Source organism: Serinus canaria, chromosome 2 (genome assembly GCF_022539315.1).
Source record: "Serinus canaria isolate serCan28SL12 chromosome 2, serCan2020, whole genome shotgun sequence".
Lineage (NCBI taxonomy): Eukaryota > Metazoa > Chordata > Aves > Passeriformes > Fringillidae > Serinus > Serinus canaria.
This window is the reverse complement of record NC_066315.1, coordinates 123928313-123952233: the sequence shown is the minus strand read 5'-3', so window position 1 is coordinate 123952233 and position 23921 is coordinate 123928313. Positions and strand designations below refer to the sequence as shown.

Genomic DNA, 23921 nt, shown 5'->3' with positions numbered 1-23921 from the left:
TTGAATTTCAGCTTAGCTACATGCAAGTACTTTCACCTGCCATAATCCTCTTCTAATGCCAGTGGAAAAGGTTCATAATGTCAATACCACATTATGTTTAGGGTCAAAAGCCTTAATCAGAGGCTGCGCTTGCCCGCGCTCTGGAAAATGGATATCTGTGCTCACAAGTTTCTTCCACCCAGTTGGAATCCCTATCTTTTGACTGCAACCAGTGCTTGGATAGAAGAAGTCACAGTAATTTACTGTGGATAATTCTTTATGGTAAATAAAAGGTTGATTCACTCTTATCACCTCCAGCATGTTTGCTGAACATCCAACTTCAAGTGTTGGAATTGCTTTGATTTTTTAAAAGCAGAAAAATGTTTTCATTTTACACTAAAAGCTTTCAGCAAAGAGTATTATTTTATTCTGTATATTCTTCAGTGTACTGATACAGTATTTAATTGATTAGTTGGTAAGCAGTTTAAACTCTAGAAATAGGTTAGCAATATTTTTTTCAGTTATTTTATTCTATTATGTAGTTACAGAATGTATTGGCATGTTCTGCATGAGTTATTGAACTAATTACATTTCCTTTTGCCCACATGAAACACTGTGATGATTAAACAATAAGATCTGAGTGATATTCTGCACTAATAATAGGAATGAGTGATATTGCCCCTGCAGGGGTCTGAGATAGGCTAATGTAAAGGTTAAAAAGGAACAGACCTCCCTAAAAATAAATGACACAATGCTAGGAATAATTCCCACATTTTTTATGTGGTTATGTGGCTGACTTATGCAATGTAGTATTACGTTACTTATATTCTGTACAATGCAAAAAGTATCTATTACAGTATTCTTCCCTTGTGGGTATCAGAATAGTTAAACCCCAATTTTGGTTTGATGAAAGAAGATTTTCAGAGAAGGGAGGCAATAATTTAATGAATGTTCTTTAGAAGGCCTTGGTGGTTTTTATGATGCCTCCTTCCATTATTATTCATTAATCAGTAAGACATAAATTCTGATTCCCACATACATATTTTATTTATTGTTTCTGCTCCCTAATATGAAGATGGAAAATTTTAATAAGATAATAATGAATAGTAGATGGGAAACACTGAATAATACATTAGTTGTTAAAAAGCAAAATCTCATAAAAATGCATATAAAACATAAAATTTGGGAATTCACAACTTTTTTTCTGATATAGTAGCTGTGTGAACATTCACTATTGCTTCTGTCAGAGATTTCACCCTAGTAAGAGTTCAAAAAAAAGAGGGAAGGATGTTGCCAGCTAGGTAAAAGAGGATAAGTTTTCTTTTAAAAAGAAAATTAAAACATTTTTAATCACTACTTCAAGTGGATTTCAACATTTTTGTACGGGAGTTCACTTCATATATAAAAATTTTTGTTCCCTCACTGCCCCTACAAAGTATCTTAAAGAAAGTGGTATGAACATGAAACATTTATTTGTTTTTGTGGAAAACAGTTTCAAGGACACACTTAGAACTAGTTGAGTTATTTCTATGCCAGTCCTTAGTTCCATACTTCTCCAGTACAGTATGCCCTTAATAATTTTGCTTTTGTCTGTAAGAGTAAGGGAAGTCATAAAGTTTAAACTGTGAAACTCAAACCTGTCCTTCCTTTTTGCAAAATTCTGCAGTGATGAACCATAAGCACACCAGAAAAGAGAAGAAATAGAAGAAAATATCTTTGCATTACACATGAAATTCTTGGAAATTTAATTGCATAATAAAACCTATCTTCAAAGAGAATTAAAATTTTAAGAAGACTTTAATCTTCTAACAAAGTATGGAAAATATCTCTAATATAAATATGACATAGTGAAAGCAAGAAGAAGATAATTTTTTAATTCCAGTGTTGCTTCGTTTAGAGGGGTCCCATGATGAGGGAAGAGACGAGAAAGTTGACTCCATGTATCAGAAGGCTTGATTTATTATTATATGATATATAATCTATAAAAAACTATACTAAAGGAATAGAGAGAAGGATTTCACTACTAAGCTATGCTAAGAATAGAAAAAGGAATGTGTCCTCCCAGCCCGAGACGGGCCGGACAGGTGATCTGTGATTGGCTCTTAATTGCAAACAGTTTGACGGGGCCAATCACAGACCTCCCCTGTTGCATTCCACAGCAGCAGATAAGAATTGTTTACAGTTTGTTCCTGAGGCCTCTCAGCTCTCAGGAGAGGAAAAATCCTAAGTAAAGGATTTTTCATAAAACATGTCGGTGACATTCCAGGGCTTCCCATATAAAAATATACTGTCATGTATCTAAAGTCTCAAGGGCAGCTACATCTGACAATTATTCTAAAGCAAGTTGTAGGTGCAAGAGGCACTGGAGAGTTTCAGTGAGACCCTCTCTCTGTTTACATGTTTCTTGTGATTAATAAAGGATATTCTGAGAGTTAAAAAAGAACATTGGAGAATGAAACCCCTTTCATATCTAAAACAAGTTATGTGTTTAGAAAGTTTCTCCAATTGGGAGACTGCATCCAGCATTCTTTCTCATCCAAATGATTTAGTAACTTATCTCATAACTTACACATTTCTTCTCTGCCATGTGTCTTCAGATATTATTGACACTTGTCCCACAAGGACATCTCAGATATTTCAGTATTTCCTATAAACAATCTTGAGCTCAAAACAAAGTAGAATAACATTGGATTAAATGCAGTTAAATATAATTATAAATAAACAAAGGCTGTACTTTAATAAAGGCAATAGTGTCCCAGTTTCACAGTCTCTGATTTGAATTATTTTTTGTAATTTCAAACAATATGCCTTATGCCCAGTGAAAGACAACTTTTTCAATCATCCTTATTCTGCTTCATATGTTAAAGATTTAGCATATATTTTCCAATAACTAGCATTTTATACAATGTTAAAATTAGATTAATTCAGAAAAAAAATTATATGCCTTGGAAAATTTTTATGCTAAATTTAGCTATGGAGTAAGGGAAAAAAAAAACAACAAACAAAAACCCTATGGAATCTGTGGAGTGGGAATAAATTTAAAAACCAAAGAAAAATCTTCAGCATGATATAGGTCCACCAAAAATTAAGCAATTTGGGAAAACACACTCATAATCTGAATTATTACAAAAAATCTCATTCCCTTCTCCCCAGAGAAGACTTTTCTAGCCACAGAATTTAGTGCAACATGTTCATTAATGTTAAAACATAACACATTAGTTTATATATTAAAAATCAGTACCAGTGACAATATATGTAATATTGGGACTAATGTTTCCTAGTAATATTTCAGATTATTGGTCTTAACTTCAGGAATGTCTGAAATGTACTGTCTTGACAGAACAAAAAATATTCAAAAGAAAAACTTAAATAAAAGTTCTGTTTATTCTATTTTTACAGAAAACTTTTTTTTTATTTTATTTTATTGGTTTTTTATTATTCTTATTTTTATGGTGTTTTATTTTATGATTTCCTCTAGCATCTGTAGGCCTCATCTTTGGTATGCACCATACATTGTGGAGTGAGCTGTACAAATTTGTAGCAAATATAGAACCTACTGTTTGATTAAAATGCAAAAAGGATTAGTGATATTTGTATAAAATGAGTAATCCAGTCAGGATTACCACATTTTATTTTATTTCAGCCACATAATTTTCTGAGAGAAGAGTTTTCATCCACAGCTCCTCCAAGCTACTTCCCTGCTATCATATGGTTTCAGAGAGACTTTCAAATCCTCAGACAACAGCTCCATGTGCTGTGATTCTTCTGCCTTCTCCATAACCCTCTCCCAGCCAAACAGCTGTTTCACAGGCAGGGAATATTAATGGCTCTATTTTTTCATTAGTAGATGAGCAAGCATTAGGAAGTGCAGGACAATCAAATCAATTTATTACCCTCAAATTTAGAAATAATGCAGCTTTATCACTCAGACCACAGAAGTGCAGATTTAATTTGAGCTGATAAAAAGTTTGTGGTCTCTCTTAGCCATTTACAAGTCTGCTAGGACTTGCTAACTTGCAACATCTGCAAGGATGTGTTAGCTCCACAAAATCAAAATTCTACTCTATCCATGTTTGCATGTAGAAGGGGAGGTAATGGCTTACTGCATGTTCTCTAAGATCGAATCTGTTATTTATAAACAGAAGATCACAAATTTTGATCTATAATTTCTGCTTCTTCGTAGTGATTTACACAGAAACATAAATCCATCTCCAGATGAGTATACACACGTAGCTCAGCAAAAGATGATGATGTATTTATTCATACCAGAACTGGGAAAGCTGCAAAAACTGTTGTACAAAACTCTGGCCTGGGCATTGCTTAATATAGGTAATGAATGTTTGGATAGAGCTTTAGATTCCTGGGGACTCTGCCAGTACCTGCAGCAGAAGTTTTTGCTCATCACCCCACATGCTGCATGACTCACATTGTTATCTGCCTTGGCCTGTGTCTCCCTCTGGTTTCTGACTGCCCTGACTGCTCTCCCCTTAAGCTGTTTTTGTTCAGAAGATGCTGGAAAAGGGTGTGAAGTTTAGAAGGAAAGCATACCTTGGGAGAGCTTGAACAGCTGCCTACTTGTACTGAGCAATCTAACAAGTGAAAAAAAATTAAGTTACATCCATATATAAAAAATTCCTAAAAACATATATAAACTATTCTGCAGTAATTTAATAAGTCTAAGGCAACAGGAAAGGACTCCCACAGAATATAAAGAAGGTGGTAATATCCTGCTTTCTTGAATAAAACCCAAGTTGTTTACTAAGTAGAATGAAAGAATGCATTTATGCAGGAAACAAAAGGTGATAAAAAACACTGAAAGCAATGATTTAATGCTTCAGAATAGCATTTTGGGTTTTGTGAGTACATGAGTTAGGGAAAATGATAATTCTCTTTTCCAACCACTGTTTTCTGGTGGATTGGTTTTGGGATTTTTTTTGCACTTCATGTAGAATTCAAAAGCTCATTTTGAAAAGAAATTTTCCTTTTTTCTTTAAAAAAAGAACATTGGTTTATACTTGCCATTATTTCGTGGAAATAGAATTTAATCACTTCAATGTTTTGCAAGATCACATTAAAGTTATTTTGGAGGTCCCAGGTTGAGCATAATTTGCAGATCCAGACAGCTCAGTGATGTGCAGGCAATGAAACCTCCTACTGCAGAAGCAGGCAGTGGTGCTTGTTAATTACTGCCTAGGCTCAGAAGTGCTCTGTTATTGCCCATGGAGAATATTGCTCTCAAAGAGCTTCCTTTTATGTTTTCCAGCTCAGAAAGATAGTCTGCCCTTTACATGGAAAAAAATTCTGGCACCCAGAGCCTGAAGACCTCATTGTCTATTTTTAAGGGTTTAGCAAAACCACCTGCACATCACCTGATACCTTCACTCAGTTTCTAAACTAAAAAGCTATTCCTGATCTCCCCTGTGGGGAACAATTTCTCCACAGTCAAAATCTGTATTTTTTCAGTATTATCCAGACAGGCAATTTTCATATTATTTCCATATCTGTTTTATGCTGTGGTTCATGTATTACCACTCTGCTCAGAATAGGTAGACCTGTTTTGTATGATCACAAAATGTATTTATTATTGTTGTTTTTAGAAATATCATAGCAATTTTATTTTGAAATATAGAAACAGTATTGAAATTAGAAGTCTAAGGAGGAATTACAGAATTAAAATGTCAGCAATGACGTATATTTTAGGAAAATAACATAAATCTTGTTTTTACAAACATATCATTACATTTCAGTAACAGCTAGTTTTCCCATGAGTAGCTGCATAATTAGAAAAATTTGCTGCACACATATAATAATAACTTTTGTAGGTAAATTCCCCCAACAGGATTTATTTTAAGAAAAAAATCAAACTAAAAATAAACACTTTACTTTTATGGCACAATTACTACCAGTGACAGATTACTGCAGTGAACTCTCTGATTTCCTTTTATCCTGACATCATATTTCTCTGCCTGCCCCTTCTGTTGAGTACACACAGTAAAAGAAAAATTTCTCATTGTTGGTTACTGCTCATTAATTTGGACATTTTAATTACATTTAAATGGCCTTAAATTATGAAAATGAGTAAAGTGAAGCTCAGGGAGGGATGGTTTCTACCAAGGGAATAGCAGGGGTTGCTTTATATGTTGAAGCACCTGCAGACATACCCATGTTCTGCCTGTTTACCAGTAAGACCTTCCTTGATGTCTCATCAGCAAACCAACAGCCAAGTTAGGACAATGTTGTGCTCAAGTCAATGTGCCTTGAGAAGAAGTACCAGCATGAGCTTCTCTGTAATCAATAGGATGGCAGCATGACAGCAATTCTAGGGTTTCATCAGATCTCTTCAGCTGACAGAGAGGAAGTGCTCTGTCTTTGTGCTGCTATTATCTTTGGTTCTAGCAGTGTAATCTTTTGCAACAGCATGCCTTTTGTGTTCTCTTATTCCAACATATCTCTTGTATCCCTGAGAGTGTGTCAGTGTTTGTTTGGGGTTTTTCTTCCAATAGCTACCCACTGAACAATTCTTATAAGTTTTACTTCAAATGCAGTTGTCAGAGACTGTCAGTAAGGCTCACTACAGAAGATACCATGCTGGGGCTATACTGGAGAGTCCATATATTCAACTCTTCTGCAGATCTTCCTGATAGGGGAGCCAGAATATCATTAGTGCCAAATGTTGTCCTCTGTCCCTTCTCTCTTATTCTGAGACATCCCCTTCCATGAAGGCTTGCAAAAGCTTATGTCTGGAGGATGGGTGATCCAGGGCTTGTCTTCAGATGAATCTGTCACATGAATGGAGAGGGGAGACCATCATTCCTCTTGACTGCAGCCAATCCTGGGCCAAACAGTGGGATTACCTCACTATACTGGTATTTCATGAAGATAGACTTGGCTCCCTTAAAATATCAAAACTTGTCACTGAATTTGAAGCATTACCATAACTGCTAAATACCACTTTTAGTGTTGCCTAATATGGTAATCCTTGCTAATTTTAGAAGTTAGAACCAATAAGGGATCATGCTGTTCTCTTACTAAATGTTATAGAATGCAAAGCTTCCCTTGATAAGTACCTGCACTGCCTGCTTTATGACTTCCAGATCTTCAACAAAAATCAAGCATGAAAGATTCCCAACCATAGGAGGGCACTTCTCAAACTTTTACACGGGCAAGGACTTCAGGTAAAACTGGGACCACTTTACCTTGCATTTTCAACTTCTAATAACTACTATAGGATTATATTATAAATTACAGATGTTTACACACCTTATGCTTTAAAGATGTATTCTGTAGCAATCAGCTTAATAGAGTTGCATGGTGTGACATGCTGTAAACACCTGAGATTTATTCGCAATTAACGTATTACTTTATTTTTATTACAAAAGTACTCACTAATAAAATTGAACACTGGAGATGAAAAAACTTGTAAATATTTCCATTGACAGATTCTGAAACTAATGATGTATCTGATAGCATTAAAATATGAAACTGCTTCTAGTTTGTGAAAAGTGTAAAAATAACTGTGAGAACTACTTTCCTTCTGATTCATTACAGAAATGTAATGCATGACATAGAGAAAACGAGGGCCCACTTGTTACACTCTCTGTGTAGCAATTCTAAAGCATTATAAAGTATAATTCTTATAGAATTACATAATTCTATATCTAAAACATTATAAAACAATTCTATTATCTAAAACATTATAAACTATAATTCTTATAGAATTGTATAATTCTAAAACATTATAACTTTTTCCTCTTTCCTAAATCCAATCGGACTGCTTGTTTTCTTTACTATGGAGATTCATGTGGAACTGGAACCTGGATGACACAGTTTTTCCATTACACAGCACAGGTCATTTAGAGGTGTGAGCAGCTAAGGATGAAGGTAAACACTGAGTTTTTTTAATATCTCGCTACACATTAACAATAGTAAATATTCCTCTGTACCCAGGGTATTTACAGCCATCTGTAAACACCTTAATGTCTCTTGTTAGTGGCCTTTTCTCATTCAGTTGTGGGATTTCTTAGGTTTCCCAGGACCACAAATGAGATCTAGATTACCAAAGTAGTCCATGAAGTAACAGCAACAGCAATGAATTTCACTCACAAAGAGGGAAGGAGAACAGCTTGGGGAAGAGTGGGCAAGGGAGGGCTGTATATCATATGTAAAATACAGTAATGGATGGGGCAGAAATACCCTGAAAAAATCACAAGGGACAGAAGGCACCTGTGGGTGCAGGCAGGAGTGGCACAATTAAGTATTAGAGGCATATTATTTACTTGTCCTTGTTTAAGTTCTGAGTGCCTGAGAACTTTGAAGAAATAAAACAGTTTGAGAGAGGTGATGATCCCCTGTATTGTGCAGTGATTTACTGAGGTGATGATGTACTGTATTTACAGGTAACAGGTGATAGGTGCAGGAACAAGTGTGAAGAGGACTGAGAGCAGGAAGAGCACCTCCCCTTCATTCCTAATCATTACTGGGGCTGCATGTGGAGAACAAAAATAATGCAGACACACTCTTGACTACTGCACACAGCTCTGCAGATCCACCCTGGCTGACATTATCTATTTTCAATAAACTCCAGTTTGTTGCTACATGACAAAGACTGAAAGAGCACTGCTGAGGGATAATTAAATGGAGCATGAGCCCATTCTATTCTTTATGGAGTCCCTCAACAGGGCTGCTTTACTTATGGTACATCAGTAAATTTTTTTTTTTTTTCTCTTATATTTTAAGAAATAACTAAACTTGAACTTGATACAGAAATGAATTTTATTATGTGGTTAACACATTTGTACTTAAGGCTCATTTGAAATGTTATTTCTGCCACTGGGTATATTCTATAGAGTGAAGAGAGTTTGGGGATCTTAGTAGTGAAGGAAGAAAAATTTACAAGCGGGAATGGCTTGTAGCAGGTACATCTAGCTTTTCACTTTATAGAAGGACCCTGATTCTGAAAGCATTTACTGAAAAAGAATGAAATTATTATTGTAGGCAAATCAAGTAGTACAGGGTAGAGAGATAAAGTCTGTAGACGATTCCTATTAGCTTTGAAATTAAGAACAAGAATTACAGTAGAAATAGATTTCATTGTACAGATCAACTGTCTGGGATTTAAAAGTATTTACAGTGACCTCTGTGAATTGAGGACTGACTCCAGCATTCAAAGCAAGGACAGCTTTAATTTTTCTGATTTTTGCTTTTTCACTAGATAAAAATACAAGTTTTGACTTAATAGATAGACTCCAAGGCAATATGTGAAATTTTTAACAAAGAAATTGGAAGAATAATGAAAAGTAAAAAACAGATCTTAGGAAGCAAAAATAAATTAACTGTAAGGAGGAAGCTTTCAGAAATTCTCTGATCCTGGGAGAAGAATCAGGAATTTTCAGCAGAAACATTCACACTGGAAAACCTTCATCAGAGAGGTTGTATGATGACCCAGCTGTCTGTGCTGAGCTACAGAATTCAGAAACACTGGCCAAAGGAATTCCTTCAGACTTTTCCTGAAATGCTACTTCTGTTTAAAGAAAATAAAAAATATAGGAGTCAGAAGAACCCAGGACAGGCATAAAGGAATCTCTGAAACACAGCTGAAAAATAAGCACAGCACCTACTAAAACTTGAAGCTAGCCCATGTAATATGTGTCAAGTGTCAAGTTGCACTTTTGAGCTAGAAAAAATAGCACAGCTTACCCTGGCTGCTTCAAGCAGTACTGGAGATGCTCACTTGTAATTAGCCAGGGTTGGGCTATTCTTCCTAGGCTATGTCACTCCTGTCTGCCTACATTTGTACTGTAATAGTTTCTCCCAGTTTCAGGTGCTCTTGGTTTTATAACTGCAGTGGAAATTATGATTTCAGGGGTTGGTTGTACATCTTGAGTGTATAAAAAATGTCTAAGTCTAGACATATTATATGTTATTGCTCATCTTTCTGAAGGTAAAATTGAGACCAGCTAAGTAAAATAAAAAGAGAGTGCAACAGAGAATTTTCTTTTCTGCCTTTTGCTCCCAGGTTCTCCTTACTTTATGAAGTTAAAAATGTGCTTCTGGTTAAGTATACTTTTTATTTGCTTTTAAGCTTTTAATAATTACTTAATATTAGTACTGGCAAGAAATTAATTTATGAAGGCACCTGCAAAAAAACCTTCCCAGTTTTCACCATGTGAGTACACTCCTGGTCATTTTGCTATGATGTCTTCAAAATAATAAACTAAATACAGTAAAAAACAGCTTTAACTAACTAAATCAGTTTGGGTTTCCCTTAAAAACACCACACAGCACAATTTGCATATGAATCATCACTACAGTAACAGATTGAATGAACATCACTTAATTCATGACCTCATTCAATCAAAGCTTCCCCAAAAGTTCCCTATGAAATTCAGTTCATTGTTTGGCCAAAGTCCTCAGACTGTAAGAATTGTCTTTACTTTATTAATTAAGACCCATGTGTTAAAGTTGGACTCTCAATAGTGCTCAGTGATGGCTTGGCTCTTCAACTGAAATCATCTGTAAAACTTACATTGATATAAATAAAATGGGAGTTCAGTCTCTGCTGAAGAGCTGTTTGCAAATTCTACCAGTGTGTCACTGTAAATTGGTCTGATTCTCTTGCCTTGAACTTTCTGCAGCAGAGAACACACAAAGGGTGCAAACAGCCAAACAGCAGGGCCAGCTTCAGGCAGTCATCTGTTCTCAGCACAGCAGCTTGCCAAGGGCAGGTGCCAAAAGGGCAGCAGCTTTTCCCACTTGCCTCATCTGTGCCAGAGCCTGGGAGAGGCAGCTGACTCTCCTGTCAGCTATGGGCACACTTCACTTCATCCCAGAGCTTCATTTCCTCTTCCTCCCCCTTTTTGTCTTCCTATGGCAAAAATGTGCTGGTCACAGGCCCAGAACTTTGCCTTCAGGACATGGAGAGTTCAGCTGCTGGTGGCTGCAACAACACATGTCAGGTACCAAAAGAACCCTCTTCTAAATGCTTTTTTGTTGTTGTTTACAGCACAGTTCTTTTCTGTTTCTACTATTCCAAGCAATTTTTTCTTTCCTTAATTGCTTCTGATTTTGGCAGTGTCTTTTAAAAACAGTTTTTAAATGTTCATTTATTTTTTATCATAGTATACGTTGAAACTCAGGCCAGTTTCAGGCAGCTGCAGCCTGGAGTTACCCAGGGCTAAATGTTAACCCCTCAAAGCAGGCAGTCTACCTTAAAGGTGTAGTGACATGCTCACAAATTGATATATATAGTTAGAAGCTGCAAAAACAGTTCTCTTGGGCATTGTGATGGGAAAAATGCTATTGACTTTACTTGTCAACAGATAGATATTAAAAAAAAATTTTGTTGTTGAGCTTTTAGTAATTCAGGGCAAAGATACTACTGGAAGAGAAGGGACTCAAGGAATTGTGGCTGAGCAGACTTCATAGTTAACTTTCAATAAAAGAGCTAGTGTTGAACTGGTCCAAAGAGCATTGTGAAATATATTCTACTCTGAATGATCAAGTAACTTCAAATTCAAATCCAACAATGGGACCAATCTCAATAAGTAAATCTGAAAATCTGTTCTAGATCTGTAGCCTGTGGTATTTCTGAAAGGAAAGTTAAACATCTTCTAAAAAAGTATTTACTGACTATATCTACAAGAATATCAAGAGTATCAATGTATGTGTATTGCTGTTGTCATTAGTAAGCTTTGTCACACCGGTCTTGAATATTAGAATGCCTGATATCAGTACTTTTCTATATTGTCCTTTAATGCCTCCTCCCAAGGGAAGTAATTTTGCAGATTTTTTTTCCATCTGGTCTTTGACAATTAAAAACAGAAGTAAGAGGAAAGTAGATACCAAGAAAAAATAGTCAAATATTTGACTGCCATCTGTAAAAATAGATTATTGTTTTTCCCCTCTTCTTTTAGGATTCCTAAGATTAACACATTGCAAATACATTGGTAAAATTATTCATTATGGGCTCTGGTAATGCTGAGACTGCTTTCAACAAGCTTCCATCACAGGAAAAAATGCTTTGCTTAAAATAAATTGCAGTTCTATGGCAGAGGTTAGTCCTGAACCAAGTATTTCCACATCTTAAAATGAATCTTTAATTCAAGTCCTTGTAATAAATTTTGTAGATCAATTACATTTTGTTAATTTTGTTTCTTTTTTAATCCTTTGATCCTGATTTAGAAATCCTCATAAGATGGCAAAATTTGTTTCTATTTTGTAGAGTTGCCTGACTGTCTGTGAAGTCTGCATATCAATTTAAACAGAATCTTCTGGGCCAGAGTAAGAAGAGGCCACAAGGCTGCAACATCTAAATTGTATCAAGCAACCTAAACTTGCGTGAAGCATCTGCACTCCTTCTTCCAGAATCACAGGTAGTGAGGCATGCATCTAAATAAATTGTATTCTAAGTCACAAGCTCCAAACACCAAGTTATGCTGTAATCTTTCCCAAAAATTGCAGAACAAAACAAAAGGCTAGAATGGTACCACTAAGATCTGTAGCTCTGGATGCATCCACACCTCTAAAGACACAAAGTATGGCTCCATCTTTGGCATCCAAACATGAGATTGTCCTTTACAAGGACCTACGTGCTTTGGGATGTGAGTTGACCCTGAACATCACCCACATAGCTACTCCCTCCCTCCAGTCCCCAACTCAACTAGCAGAGAGAATATGAAGGAGTAAAAGTGAGAAAACTTGTCTAAAAGCACTTTAATAGGTGACAAGGACAGTTTAAAAGGTGAAGAAGAGAGTAAAAAAAAAAAAAAAATACAAGTGATGGAAAAACAATCATTCAGCAATTTCCACAAATAGACCAATGCCCATCCAGTCTATAAGCAATGATCCCCTTTGAAGCCAGATAAAACCATCTCCTCATTCTTCTTCTGCAGACTGAATTTGTATTTTCCTTCAGGAGAAACTGTGACTGCTAATGTTTGACTGCACACAGCAGCTTTACTCTTCTTATGGGTTTGCAGAAAGCAGCAGGATAAAGCAGTAAGCAGAACATATTGCTTTTCATTTTCTGGTAATTCATCAAATGGCAGGGCCTCTGGGGCATGATTCACATCCTCAGGTGATGCTTCAAACCCGCTGCCTTCTGGCCAGTCCATGATTGCTTCCACAATTCCTGGGTAGCTGTAGTTCTCCATTTAAGCCTGCAGTGTGATCAGTGCTAGCTGCTCAGTCTGTAGCTTTGGATGTATATGCAGAAGGGACCCTTCCTTTGAACCTCCATCACAACAAAGGCAACCAAAATGCCCAGAAGATCTGTGCTTCAAAGCAATTGCTCCTGAAGGAACTTCAGCTCTCATACATGCTGCAGGTATGTCCTCAGCATTCAGGAAAAAGTTGACCTTGGATCTTTAATATTTCCAGCTCCTAGAGGTTGACCTTGAGTCTCTGAGTGTTTCCTGCCACAAGCTCTGGATGAGGCCATGCTCCCCAGCTGTGATATGGAGAATGTTCCTCCTGGCTGGTGCTCTATGGACTTGCCACAGGGCTACTGCACAATCTCTACTATTTGGCCCATTCAAAGTCTTGTTTCTGCCTAGGGTCTCACTTAAATTAGATTTTATTTTGAGTCATTAGGCAGAGAGGTCTCACAAGCTGACTGGAAAATGGAATATGAGTTCTCCAGAAACCCACAAAGCTTAGGAAACCATTTGGATTGGAATACAGTTGTTCTCTTGTTGATCCCATCCAGTGGCATGTAATTACACCACTACTGTCATTTCATATCCAAAATCTGGATCTTCTGTGCAGGTCCTTTCACTCCGTATGGGGTTTTTAATGGCTAAACCAGCTTCAAAATAAATTTGGGTTGTTTTTTGGCTTTTCTCAAATATTTCTTTTACTGCTTTGCCCACAGTATGGCATCAGTGGCAGGTGATCAGGGCCTTTATGTTGTTCCAGTGTAGTCAGGATCAGCCCATGACAAATGGTAAAGCTACTCTAGAAATTGGGCAGCTAGTTCCAGGTGTATTGAACATCTGTGCATGTGATGGCAAACTGAATTGAAAAAAAAAAATGGAAAAAACTCACAAAGAATTTCAGTTGGGGCATGTCACTTCACTGTCTCAGACTCAATTTCACACTGGGGTTCTAGCATGTTCAATATGACAGCACTCAATGGCCTCAGGGTTTTGTTCACACCATGAGAGCCCACTTTCACCAGATTTTGCACTCATCAGATGGGACTCCCACAGAGTGATCGAGTCTACATGTTCACTCTTTGTTTCTCCAACTGATAAATCAGGTCATGGGAGCCAGGCCACCTTGGTAGGGGCAATATTGCCACTAGGACTCTGTCACAGGAACAACTGGGATCTGCTGTTCCTCAACAGGCACGACACCCATACCCCTTTGGATCCTTGAGTACCCTGTTCTGAGCTAGACCTTGCAAAGGATACAGCAGCCTTCAAGCCAGCCACAACAGGATGCTTCTGCCATATTTTCCTTGTTAAACTCATCTCAGCCTCCAACACAGCAAACTGTTGGCATCCTTCTGCCATTTCAGAAATGAAAAGAGCTTCTTCCCTCTGGTACCCTGATGGCATTATGGTGTGCAGTGATCCACTTATGCACTGAAGTTTTATATCCCTGTGTTTCTGATGTCCAGGTTAACAAATCCAGAAGAAATGAGAAAAACCTAACATCTTTATCTCAGAATAAAGGAGTATGATAAATTGCTCAGTTGTGGCTAACTGAAAATGTTGCAGAGTCAGAACTCACAAACCAGACTGGAAGTTTCAAATTTAAATGAGGTTTCAAGTAGGGTTCAGGCAACTCTACCAGCAACCACTGTTCAATCCCATCCAAGTTCTTCTCTGGACATCATCTTTTAATATTTCTTATCTGATATTAGTGATCTTTTCTTCTGGAGCAAGGAAAGCTAGTAATAGGGCAATCCCAGAGTTGCTTTAAATTCTATTCATATTTTAGTGAAATATAATTCAACATATTTTAGGTTTTCTCTTTGAAACCTTCACAATCGTATACACGTTGAACATGTCTCTATTCTCTTCAAAGGCATTTAAACTTTTCAGAAGAAGATTACTTTTTTTAATAATAAATAATAAAATATGTCTTCATTCTTTCAACTCCAATAATGTTGCTGTGTATTCTAGTCCAGACTGCTTTTCAGAAAGAGCAGTAAATGGATTACATGAAAAGAAGAATATTTAAAAGGTCAAGACACTGTTCATGTTCAGAGAAAATATTTTATTAGTGGCAGTGAGGAAGCTGTGGAAGACAATCCTCATCTTCCTTCAGCATCACCAATAAAAGCAAGAAAATCAGAGGAAAAAGGTGGTACAGATATACTCTCTTGAAGTATATGTAATTTCAGCTCTGCAAAACAAAAGCTGTGTTATTTCCTCCCCTGCCACCTTTCCTCTGTCTCCTCAGCCATGCTTTCCCCCTTCCCCTCCTCCTTCCTTCTTTCTCTCACTCTTTTCCTCTCTCTCATTGTGTTCCTTTGGTTTATGGAGTTTACAACTTCTTGCAGTTTCTTAAGTGGTGAATCTCCTGATATGTAAATTCCTTATGCTATTTATGAAATTTACAGGCTCTTCAATCTTAAAGCTTGAGAAGCAGAACTTGTAAATTTTTATAAACTAGTAAGTAAGTATATATTTCCGTATTCAGATGTGCATTTATGCAGTTTAGACATTTTCTGCAGTTGCAGAAGGGAGAAGTACAGAAATCTATCTGAAGGTTGCCATGTTTTCATTAGCTGATCACTTCAAATAAGGTCAGATTGCAGATGAGATCAAATATATCCCCCAGTCTTAAAATGTTTATACTTTGTAACTTTCTCACGGTAATATTACCTCTGAGATGAAGTAATTAAATCTTTATGGGAAAATTATGTCATATGGACACCTGTGAGAGACTTATATAGAGGAAAAAGATACCTTGCCTTATGTTTTATACTGACTTCATAGCTGACAAGTTGGTACCTGTACTAAATTTGTTGAGATATAGAAGGTCTGCTACCACTAACATTTCCTAGGTTGATAAATGCTGCTGTTTTCTTGCCTAATTATATTTTTTCTTACTTTAACATAAATTCTTTACTTTTTCTTGCTGAGCTGTTTTTCTGCTTTGGTTTGTTTTTGATTGGTTTGATTTGGGGGTTTTTGGTTTTGTTTTTTTTGTTTGATTTCTGGTTTTGGTTTTGTGTTTGTTTTTTTTTCCCCTCAGTATTACTTTGTATCTAAAAGTACCTGGTTAGGAGGGGGTGTCAAGTAACTTCTTTCTGAGATCATTATTTAAACAAAGCCATCAACCCTTCCAGGGCCAGTTTGGTTTCATCATTGAAAACAACTGCTCCAAAGAGAGAAAATATGTCAGCTTTGGTTTCCCTCTCATCAGTTTGAAAGTATGATTATAGTAGAAAAATAAGGGAAATTCACTAACAATGGCTAATGGCATATTTTCTTCTCTGATGAAGTTCAGTCCACAACCTGTCTGTTATACTTTTTAAAATTCTACTTTACCTCTCTAGAATCAGACACAGAAAATTACGAATAAGCAAAACCAGAACAATCTATGCTCCATGAAGGGAAAGATCGATCAAAACAGCACTTTTATTAGTAAAAGTTCTATTGCTTGATATTCAAAATCTAGCAACTATTTTAAGTATTGATCTCCCTGCATTTGTTGATTTCAGTGTGTGTCTATAGAGACTTATTACTTTAGCCACACAAATCAAATCTGGACTTCAGCAGCTGAACGAAATGAGGCTGACTCAGTTAATTTCCAAGTCTAGAAGTCCAACAGGGGAGAAGGATGGAGTTAAGCTTAATTGTTACCTATTAACCTTGACTAATACTTTACAGTAAAATCACAAATATACATTACAGTAGCTTTTCTTCTCCCTGTCCTTGCAGTCTGAAATATAGATGCAGTCTAAATCCCATTGACTTTCAGTAGGATGTATTCTCCTGAGTTCATTAGGTTTTGCTGACCTGAGCTAGGCACTTCTATTAGAAAACTTTTTTTTTTTTTTTAAGAAAAACTTTAAAAACCACTGGGGAAGTATGGGTAAAACTTCATGTATTAAAAGTATAGAATCTATTCCAGAGATTAACTACATGGAGTAGAATCTATTCTGGAGACAAACTACATGGAGTATCGACATATGGTGAAAGAGTTCAAAATAGATGAAATTTTCCCTTTTTTAGACAAATACCTTATATTCCAGATCAGCCTGTGCTATTAAGCAAAGCTATCAGATAATTCTGGCCTCTGCCTCTTGGGAAAAAAAGTGCAATATATTCACTATTTAAAAAAAATCTTGCAAGAAATAATGGGGAAATAATTACAGTCAATTCTAATTTCACAAAATTAGAAAGCTTTGAGTCCATGTGAAGACAAAAGAAAAGATTGACTGCAACCTGTATTAGGGATGGAAAACCAGATAACCAGCTGGAAACCAGAAAAAATAAATATCACCTCTCTGATACCACACTATTTTTAGAGCAATAATGGTTATAAATATTGGTTATAAATACTTCCAGAGAAATCATACAGGGGTGAATTGTATAATAAGCAAACTTTTCCCCAGTAACACAGGTTGTAAGGAAAAAATCATTGTTATTTTAGTAATCTATTGAATTCTTAGTTTTCTATTTCATATATGTGTGTATACACAATTTTTGTATGAGTACCTATAGAGATCTTCAAAGCAAGAGTCAAAAAACCAGGATGTACAGACTTGAGATGCCTTCACCTATTCTAGTGAATGTTTTGTACTTTCTAGATGTTTTGTAATTATCTATGTGTTCCATCTACATATCTCTACATCATATGTCCTTAGTGTTTTGTAAGAATCTCAGGTTCTTGAAAAAATATGATGTACATTAGCTGTTTAATTTTAATTATGAATACATTATTATTCTTCAGTGAGAATTTTCAAGTAATTAAAATACAGCAGTTATAATAGTTTTTGCTATGTTTAACCCAAGCCACTCTATGAAAATGTAGATGCTTTAATATTTACTTTTTTTAATAAAAACCCAGTGGTTTAGAGAATTATTAAGAGCTTCAAAAATCTGGGGACAGTCAAGGTGCTAAACTTTCACAAATAATTTCTATCAATGAGTATAGTCCATTTTGTTTTAATTCACTAGCCTTAATATTATTTTACAGCTAGAATCTATTCTTTCTGTAACTCTAAAGCTACCTACACAGTACTAGCACATTTTAAAGAAACTATTTTTGCTTTATGTAAATAAAAAAGAGAAAATAAAAATATATAACTACATTAGCCTCCCATACTGCAATCACATACTGGTTTTCAAGTTCAAGAAGAGGAGTAAAACATGCTAAATTTTAACCATGAGTTTTAATTGCATATTGAAATTATTTGCCCTGACAGAAAATCTATAATCAGAGTGGACATTTCCTCAGTGGAATTTTCAATTCCTTTTCTTCCCCAAGTAAAAATTCACTAAAATATCTGCAGTGGGATCTTTGAGTAGATGGTTTAATAGGTTTTGACAGCAATTCAATAGCTATATCTGGAAGGCCTGTTGTTTGAAATTATTTTTTGGTGTGTGACAAGAGATTAATTTAAAATTCGTTTGAGAGGACAAAACTCAGTCCCACCTCAAGAGCTGAATTATTTTTCTTACTGTATTTCCTCCATAATTGCAGGTAGTACATCAACATCTAAATCAATGTCAAAAGCAAGGTCAGAATAGTCAGTGGAGTATTTCAGGTGGTTCCCAATTGAAAATTCTGTAGGAAACAAAAAATAAATACACAAAAATTGAAATAGATAATGTGAAAATTTCTACATTCTGCAGTATATTTTCTTAACATGGATATCCTGAAGTGTTCCTAAGGTAACACTGAATGCTGAATAGTGTAGATTAGGGCATATGACAAATGCATTCCTGAGATATTTTTGCATGACTTACAGATGCCTGTTGAATTCCAATTTACATGACTTTTAGGTTCGACAACCATGCCCAAGTTATTTTTCCCTGGAATATGTTCACTCAGTCATTGGGACAACACTGTCCCATTTTTATTTATGGTTAGAACAATTTCTGCCCCATGATGTAGGCAAGAGTGCTGTCTTGAGAGCTACTCTGTTCCATTGTTCCTTTTGTTCTAGTCTCCTCTCCTTCCATTCCCATGTCTCTCTGCAGAGTGCAGTATCAAACACCATGTTTATATATATATATATATATATATATATATATATATATATGTATGTATATATATATGTATATCTCCACATTATGGATATACTGCCTTGTGACACACAGACCAGCTGTGGCCCATCACATTCAGTTAACCCAACATACCCAGTAAATTACATGCTACCAAGCTGAAAATGTTTGCCTTCACAAAAACATACATATTGATCTAAGTACAAATACTTTTATAAGAATTGAAAATCATAGAGAAAAATACTTTGCTTATTCAATCACAATTACATTGCTGTTAGTGTTGTGCACCTCTTTGCAGTTGATGAGACACTGCCCTGCAGGAGTTTCTGAAACACAAAGAGAGAATTAATGAGTTTGTTTTGCCATAGATATTGGTGTTCCATTTAAGGATATTTATTCAAGTCCAGAATCTGATTTTCACAGTAATTCTGTGAATTACTGAAAATCTGAATTTCACAGTAAATGCACCTGCTTTGCTTGTCAGGAACACAGATCAAAACACTGATTGTCCAGGTTAGGACAGGTTAGGTTAGATTTTGCTGAGCTGTGACATGCGAACTTGAAAATTGGACATAACAGACCACCTATAAAAATAGGTAAGATGGCCTTTTTTTTTTTGAATGTAACTTAAATAAATTAGTTTTTTCCCCAAAGATGTCTTGAAAGGTTAGTCTATTTTGTAAGATCTGATTTTTAATTTTTAATTTTTTTAATACCGGAAGGGACAGATATACTTCAACATTAAGAAGAAGTTCCAAAATCCTGAGCTTCTGCAAACTGTCTCTCAGGCTTATATTCAAGTTGAAAACAAGAAAAAGGAAATTAAATAGGTTTCTCTATTTAAAGTTCTCAAAATGAAGCTGTACATTTTGGTACTCTATTGTTGCCAACATATTTTATGAAAAATCCTTTACTTAGGATTTTTCCTTTCCTGAGAGCTGAGAAGAGTCGGAACAAACTAAACAATTCTTATCTGCTGCTGTGGAATGCCACGGGAAAATCTGTGATTGGCCCCGTCAGACTGTTTGCAATTAAGAGCCAATCACAATTCCCCTGTTCGGCCCGTCTCAGGCTGAGAAGACTTCAGTTTACACATTCCTATTCTATTCTTAGCTTAGCCTTGTAGTGAAATCCTTCTCTTTATTCTTTTAGTATAGTTTTTATATCTTATATATCATATCATAATAAATCAAAGCCTTCTGATACATGGAGTCAACGTTGTCTTCTCTTCCCTCATCCTGGGACCCCAGAAAACCGCTGTAATACTCTATATTCTGCATATCTCTCTTTAGTTCTAAAGTGTCAGACTTTTCTCTGAAACCTTCACTTGCTTCACTTGGAATCACCAAAATATAAGAATCTCTTTAAAAATCTCCATGGACATCTCTGACAATTGATAAAAATGTACTCAGAAATGTTAGAATGAAAATTTCAGGAAAAAACAGTGGCAGAAATGTAGTTCTGAATAGAGAGTGGTGAAGAAGAAGCAATATTTCTTTGCCCTTGTACCTACTGATGATTTCAATGTGCAGCAGATTCTAATGCTTGAGTTGCTGTAAAAATCATTAAAGTCAGAATGCAACACAATGCCTAAAGAAATTTTTACATATAAATGGAGGTAAAATTTTATAATTTTTGTATATGTTTTGCATGTAATCTTGTTTTCTAGTTATTTTTTTTCCTCAGTAGGCAAGAGACAGTGTTATCCCCTAGACAGAACTGTAACTGTAATCACAAAATGCAAGTAACTCCATCTGCCATTGAATGCAGTAAAATGACTTTGAGTAAATACTTTTTGTCTGGTTCACTGCCCACATGAGTCACCAGAGGGAACCACCTCTGGCTTGGACAGGCATTGGATCAGGCAATTTCTTTTTTGTGCTTTGCCTTTCCTGCATCTGATGGTGCTGTGTATTCAGTATTGTAAAAAAATTAAAATCTATAGATGGTAGCACAACAAAGGTGGAATATTACCAAGCAACCTATGTGACTTACTAGGTTACTAAGAGATAAAATGTCTGTCACCAACATGTTTTATGAAAAATCCTTTCTTTAGGATTTTTCCCTCCTGAGAAGCTGAGAGGCCTCAAGAACAAACTGTAAACAATTCTTATCTGCTGCTGTGGAATGCAGCAGGGGGAATCTGTGATTGGTCTCATTTGGTTGTTTCCAATTAAGGGCCAATCACAGATCACCTGTCCAAGCTGTCTCAGTCAGACACAAGCCTTTGTTATTCATTCCTTTTCTATTCTTAGCTTAGCCTTCTGATGAAATCCTTTCTTCTATTCTTTTAGTATAATTTTAACATATTATATATCATAAAATAATAAATCAAGCTTTCTGATACATGGAGTCAACTTTCTTGTCTCTTCCCTCATCCTGAGACCCTTGTGGACAATACCACAAATGTCTATTTTTGGACACAAATTAATACTGTTATTATCAGAAATTACTTGTGTGCCCCTGATTTACATACCAAACTGTATTTGATTTCCATATTTCTTTAGTTGTGATAGGTTTCAAAAGTCATGGGTAAGATAATTCTAAAGCATTTGAGCAATCACAAGCTTATCTTCATTTGTGCTTGGCCTGAAGCAACATGAATTAACTAAATTCTTCCAATATAATTGATTTCCAGTGCTGCCTTGAAATGCTCCCTGGGATGCTCATATATAGACTGTAAAACTTTTTTCTTATTGATAAAATGCAGACACTTCTCTTTTGGAAGGTGTAACTGCTTGAGAGTAACACATGGTCCTACAGGGGTCTTTTAGTGATTATACTCCTTGAATCTAGAGTGCAAAAATCTACAGGATGAGAAAGCAGAATCAGGATTTTTTTTAATGAGCATTTGATGTTTTGCTATAGGTACATATGAAACCTGAAGCCGAGTTCATCTTTTTTGTCTTAGATATCAACAAAAAGCTACATCATCCATAGTAAATTGCTTGTTTGTGAAAGTTCAGGTAGGAAATTTGGGCTTCAATGTCCAAGATTTATAGCTCCTTTCTTAACTCTTGGCCTTTTTCTCCATCCCAACTGATTATAGCTTGGTCCTGACTTCTTCCCTACTGTTAGGAGTGATTTATTTCTGTTAAAAGTTGATGTAGTAAATGAAGGGAGAACCTTCTGTTCTTTTTCCCACTAAGAAATTATTCATTTGCTATGTGTCCTGGTTTAGGACAAATTTTGGGAGGAAACTTCTGAAGTGGTCTTTTCTAGAAGGAAAATTCAAGCCCACCCCTCCCTCCATCAGTTCAGGAAGTAAAACCTCCTTTGAGAAAAGTGGAAAAGAACTGTTTATTTAACAAGCAAAGTACTCACAAATGAAAAAAATTAATAATATTACACAATAGAACCTCTCATTGTTCTGAAGAGGTGGCAAATTCCTTTTTGTGGGGTGTAGCTCAGTCTCTTATCAGTCCCTCCTGTGCTGGAAATTGATGTGTCCCTGGCCCCAGTGGGCCAGAGTATGAGCTCCCAGGGGTTTTCTGGGTTTTCAGTCCAAAGTAGGGCTGAACAGTTCCAAGAAAAGGAAAAGCCAGTGTGGGAAACTTCTCTGCCTCAGCTAGATTAAAAAAAGTAACTAAAAAGCAAAGGAGAGCTCTCTGCTGCTGTCTGTGCTGCAAGCAATGCAGTCCATGAGAGGGAATTGCGGGGAGCAAGTGACGTTTCTAAAAACAAACTGCCCACTTCTTCTCCCCCTCTTTGCTCTCTGAACCAGTCCTAAAGGGGCAGAACTTAATATCCTGCATAAACAGAACAGACAATTGGGGATGCAAGCATCATGAAGTCACCCCAGGACACTGTGCATGTTTACTAAGCTTGTTCAGTCTCTTTTGACTTTTTTTGGCTCTGATTTCCCTTCATAAGAAGAAAGCAAGAGAAGAGAACCAAAGAACTGAACAATAGAAGTTGAGAGGACTGCAGTTCCCTGAACTCCTTGCTGAGTTGGTTGTCACATAGGGGTGCTCTAAGAGATGAAAAGGGTGTAGCTGAAATTGTTTCTGAGGAAAAGTATGATTTCCCTGTAAAGCTGCTAATTGCAGTCTTGTAAAAAATAATCAACAAAAATAAAACGCTGCAAATAAATACATCTCTTTGAGATTAGTTACTTTAATGTATTTATTAGTTCCTCATACAACATACAGCTACAGAAAAGTTTGTGTATTCTAAAAGAGTTTACTGTGTTTTAGGATGGTGGGCTTGCAATCTGCTGTGATTGCAGCAAACATACAAACAACTTAGACTTGATTTTCAGGGCTTTGTATTTGCAAAATGAGTATTATTCCATATTTTAAAGAAATGGAAAATGAGTAGCATTGATCTCTGCATAAGTAAAGGAGATAGTGCCAGGATTAATTCATTCTAGCTCTCCTTTCATGGAGAAGTGGAAGAGGAAAGAAAATGGGAGTATGGTAAAGACAGAAAGTTACTTTTACTTTACATAAATTACATGATGTTATATTTGGTGTGGGGGCCTGCTGAAACATGGACACCTGTAATAAACAGCTGTTTGGAAAACTGACTAATACTGGTTATGATATGCATCAGTTTAGCAACAAGAAAAGTATCTTGCATTTGCCCTTAACAGATTCACAGTTAAAGCAAGATATTTTCTTTTACTTCTTGAACAAAATGGAGTAAGAAAGATTTTGTATTGTAACTTATTTTTTGGCAGTTAAAGAAGAATATTTTTTACCTCAGAAGAGTTACATCAGCTGCACACCTTCAGAGAGAAAAAGCACTCTATCC

At 36.0% G+C, this 23921-nt stretch overlaps 1 long non-coding RNA gene across 1 annotated transcript; it reads left to right on the top strand.

Moving 5' to 3' along the window:
• The first annotated feature begins 7064 nt into the window (after positions 1-7064).
• On the top strand, positions 7065-8423 carry LOC127059333 (uncharacterized). The gene is made up of 3 exons (XR_007777030.1): positions 7065-7154; positions 7775-7860; positions 8376-8423. It is a non-coding gene; the product is annotated as an uncharacterized LOC127059333 (long non-coding RNA).
• The last annotated feature ends 15498 nt before the right edge of the window (positions 8424-23921 follow it).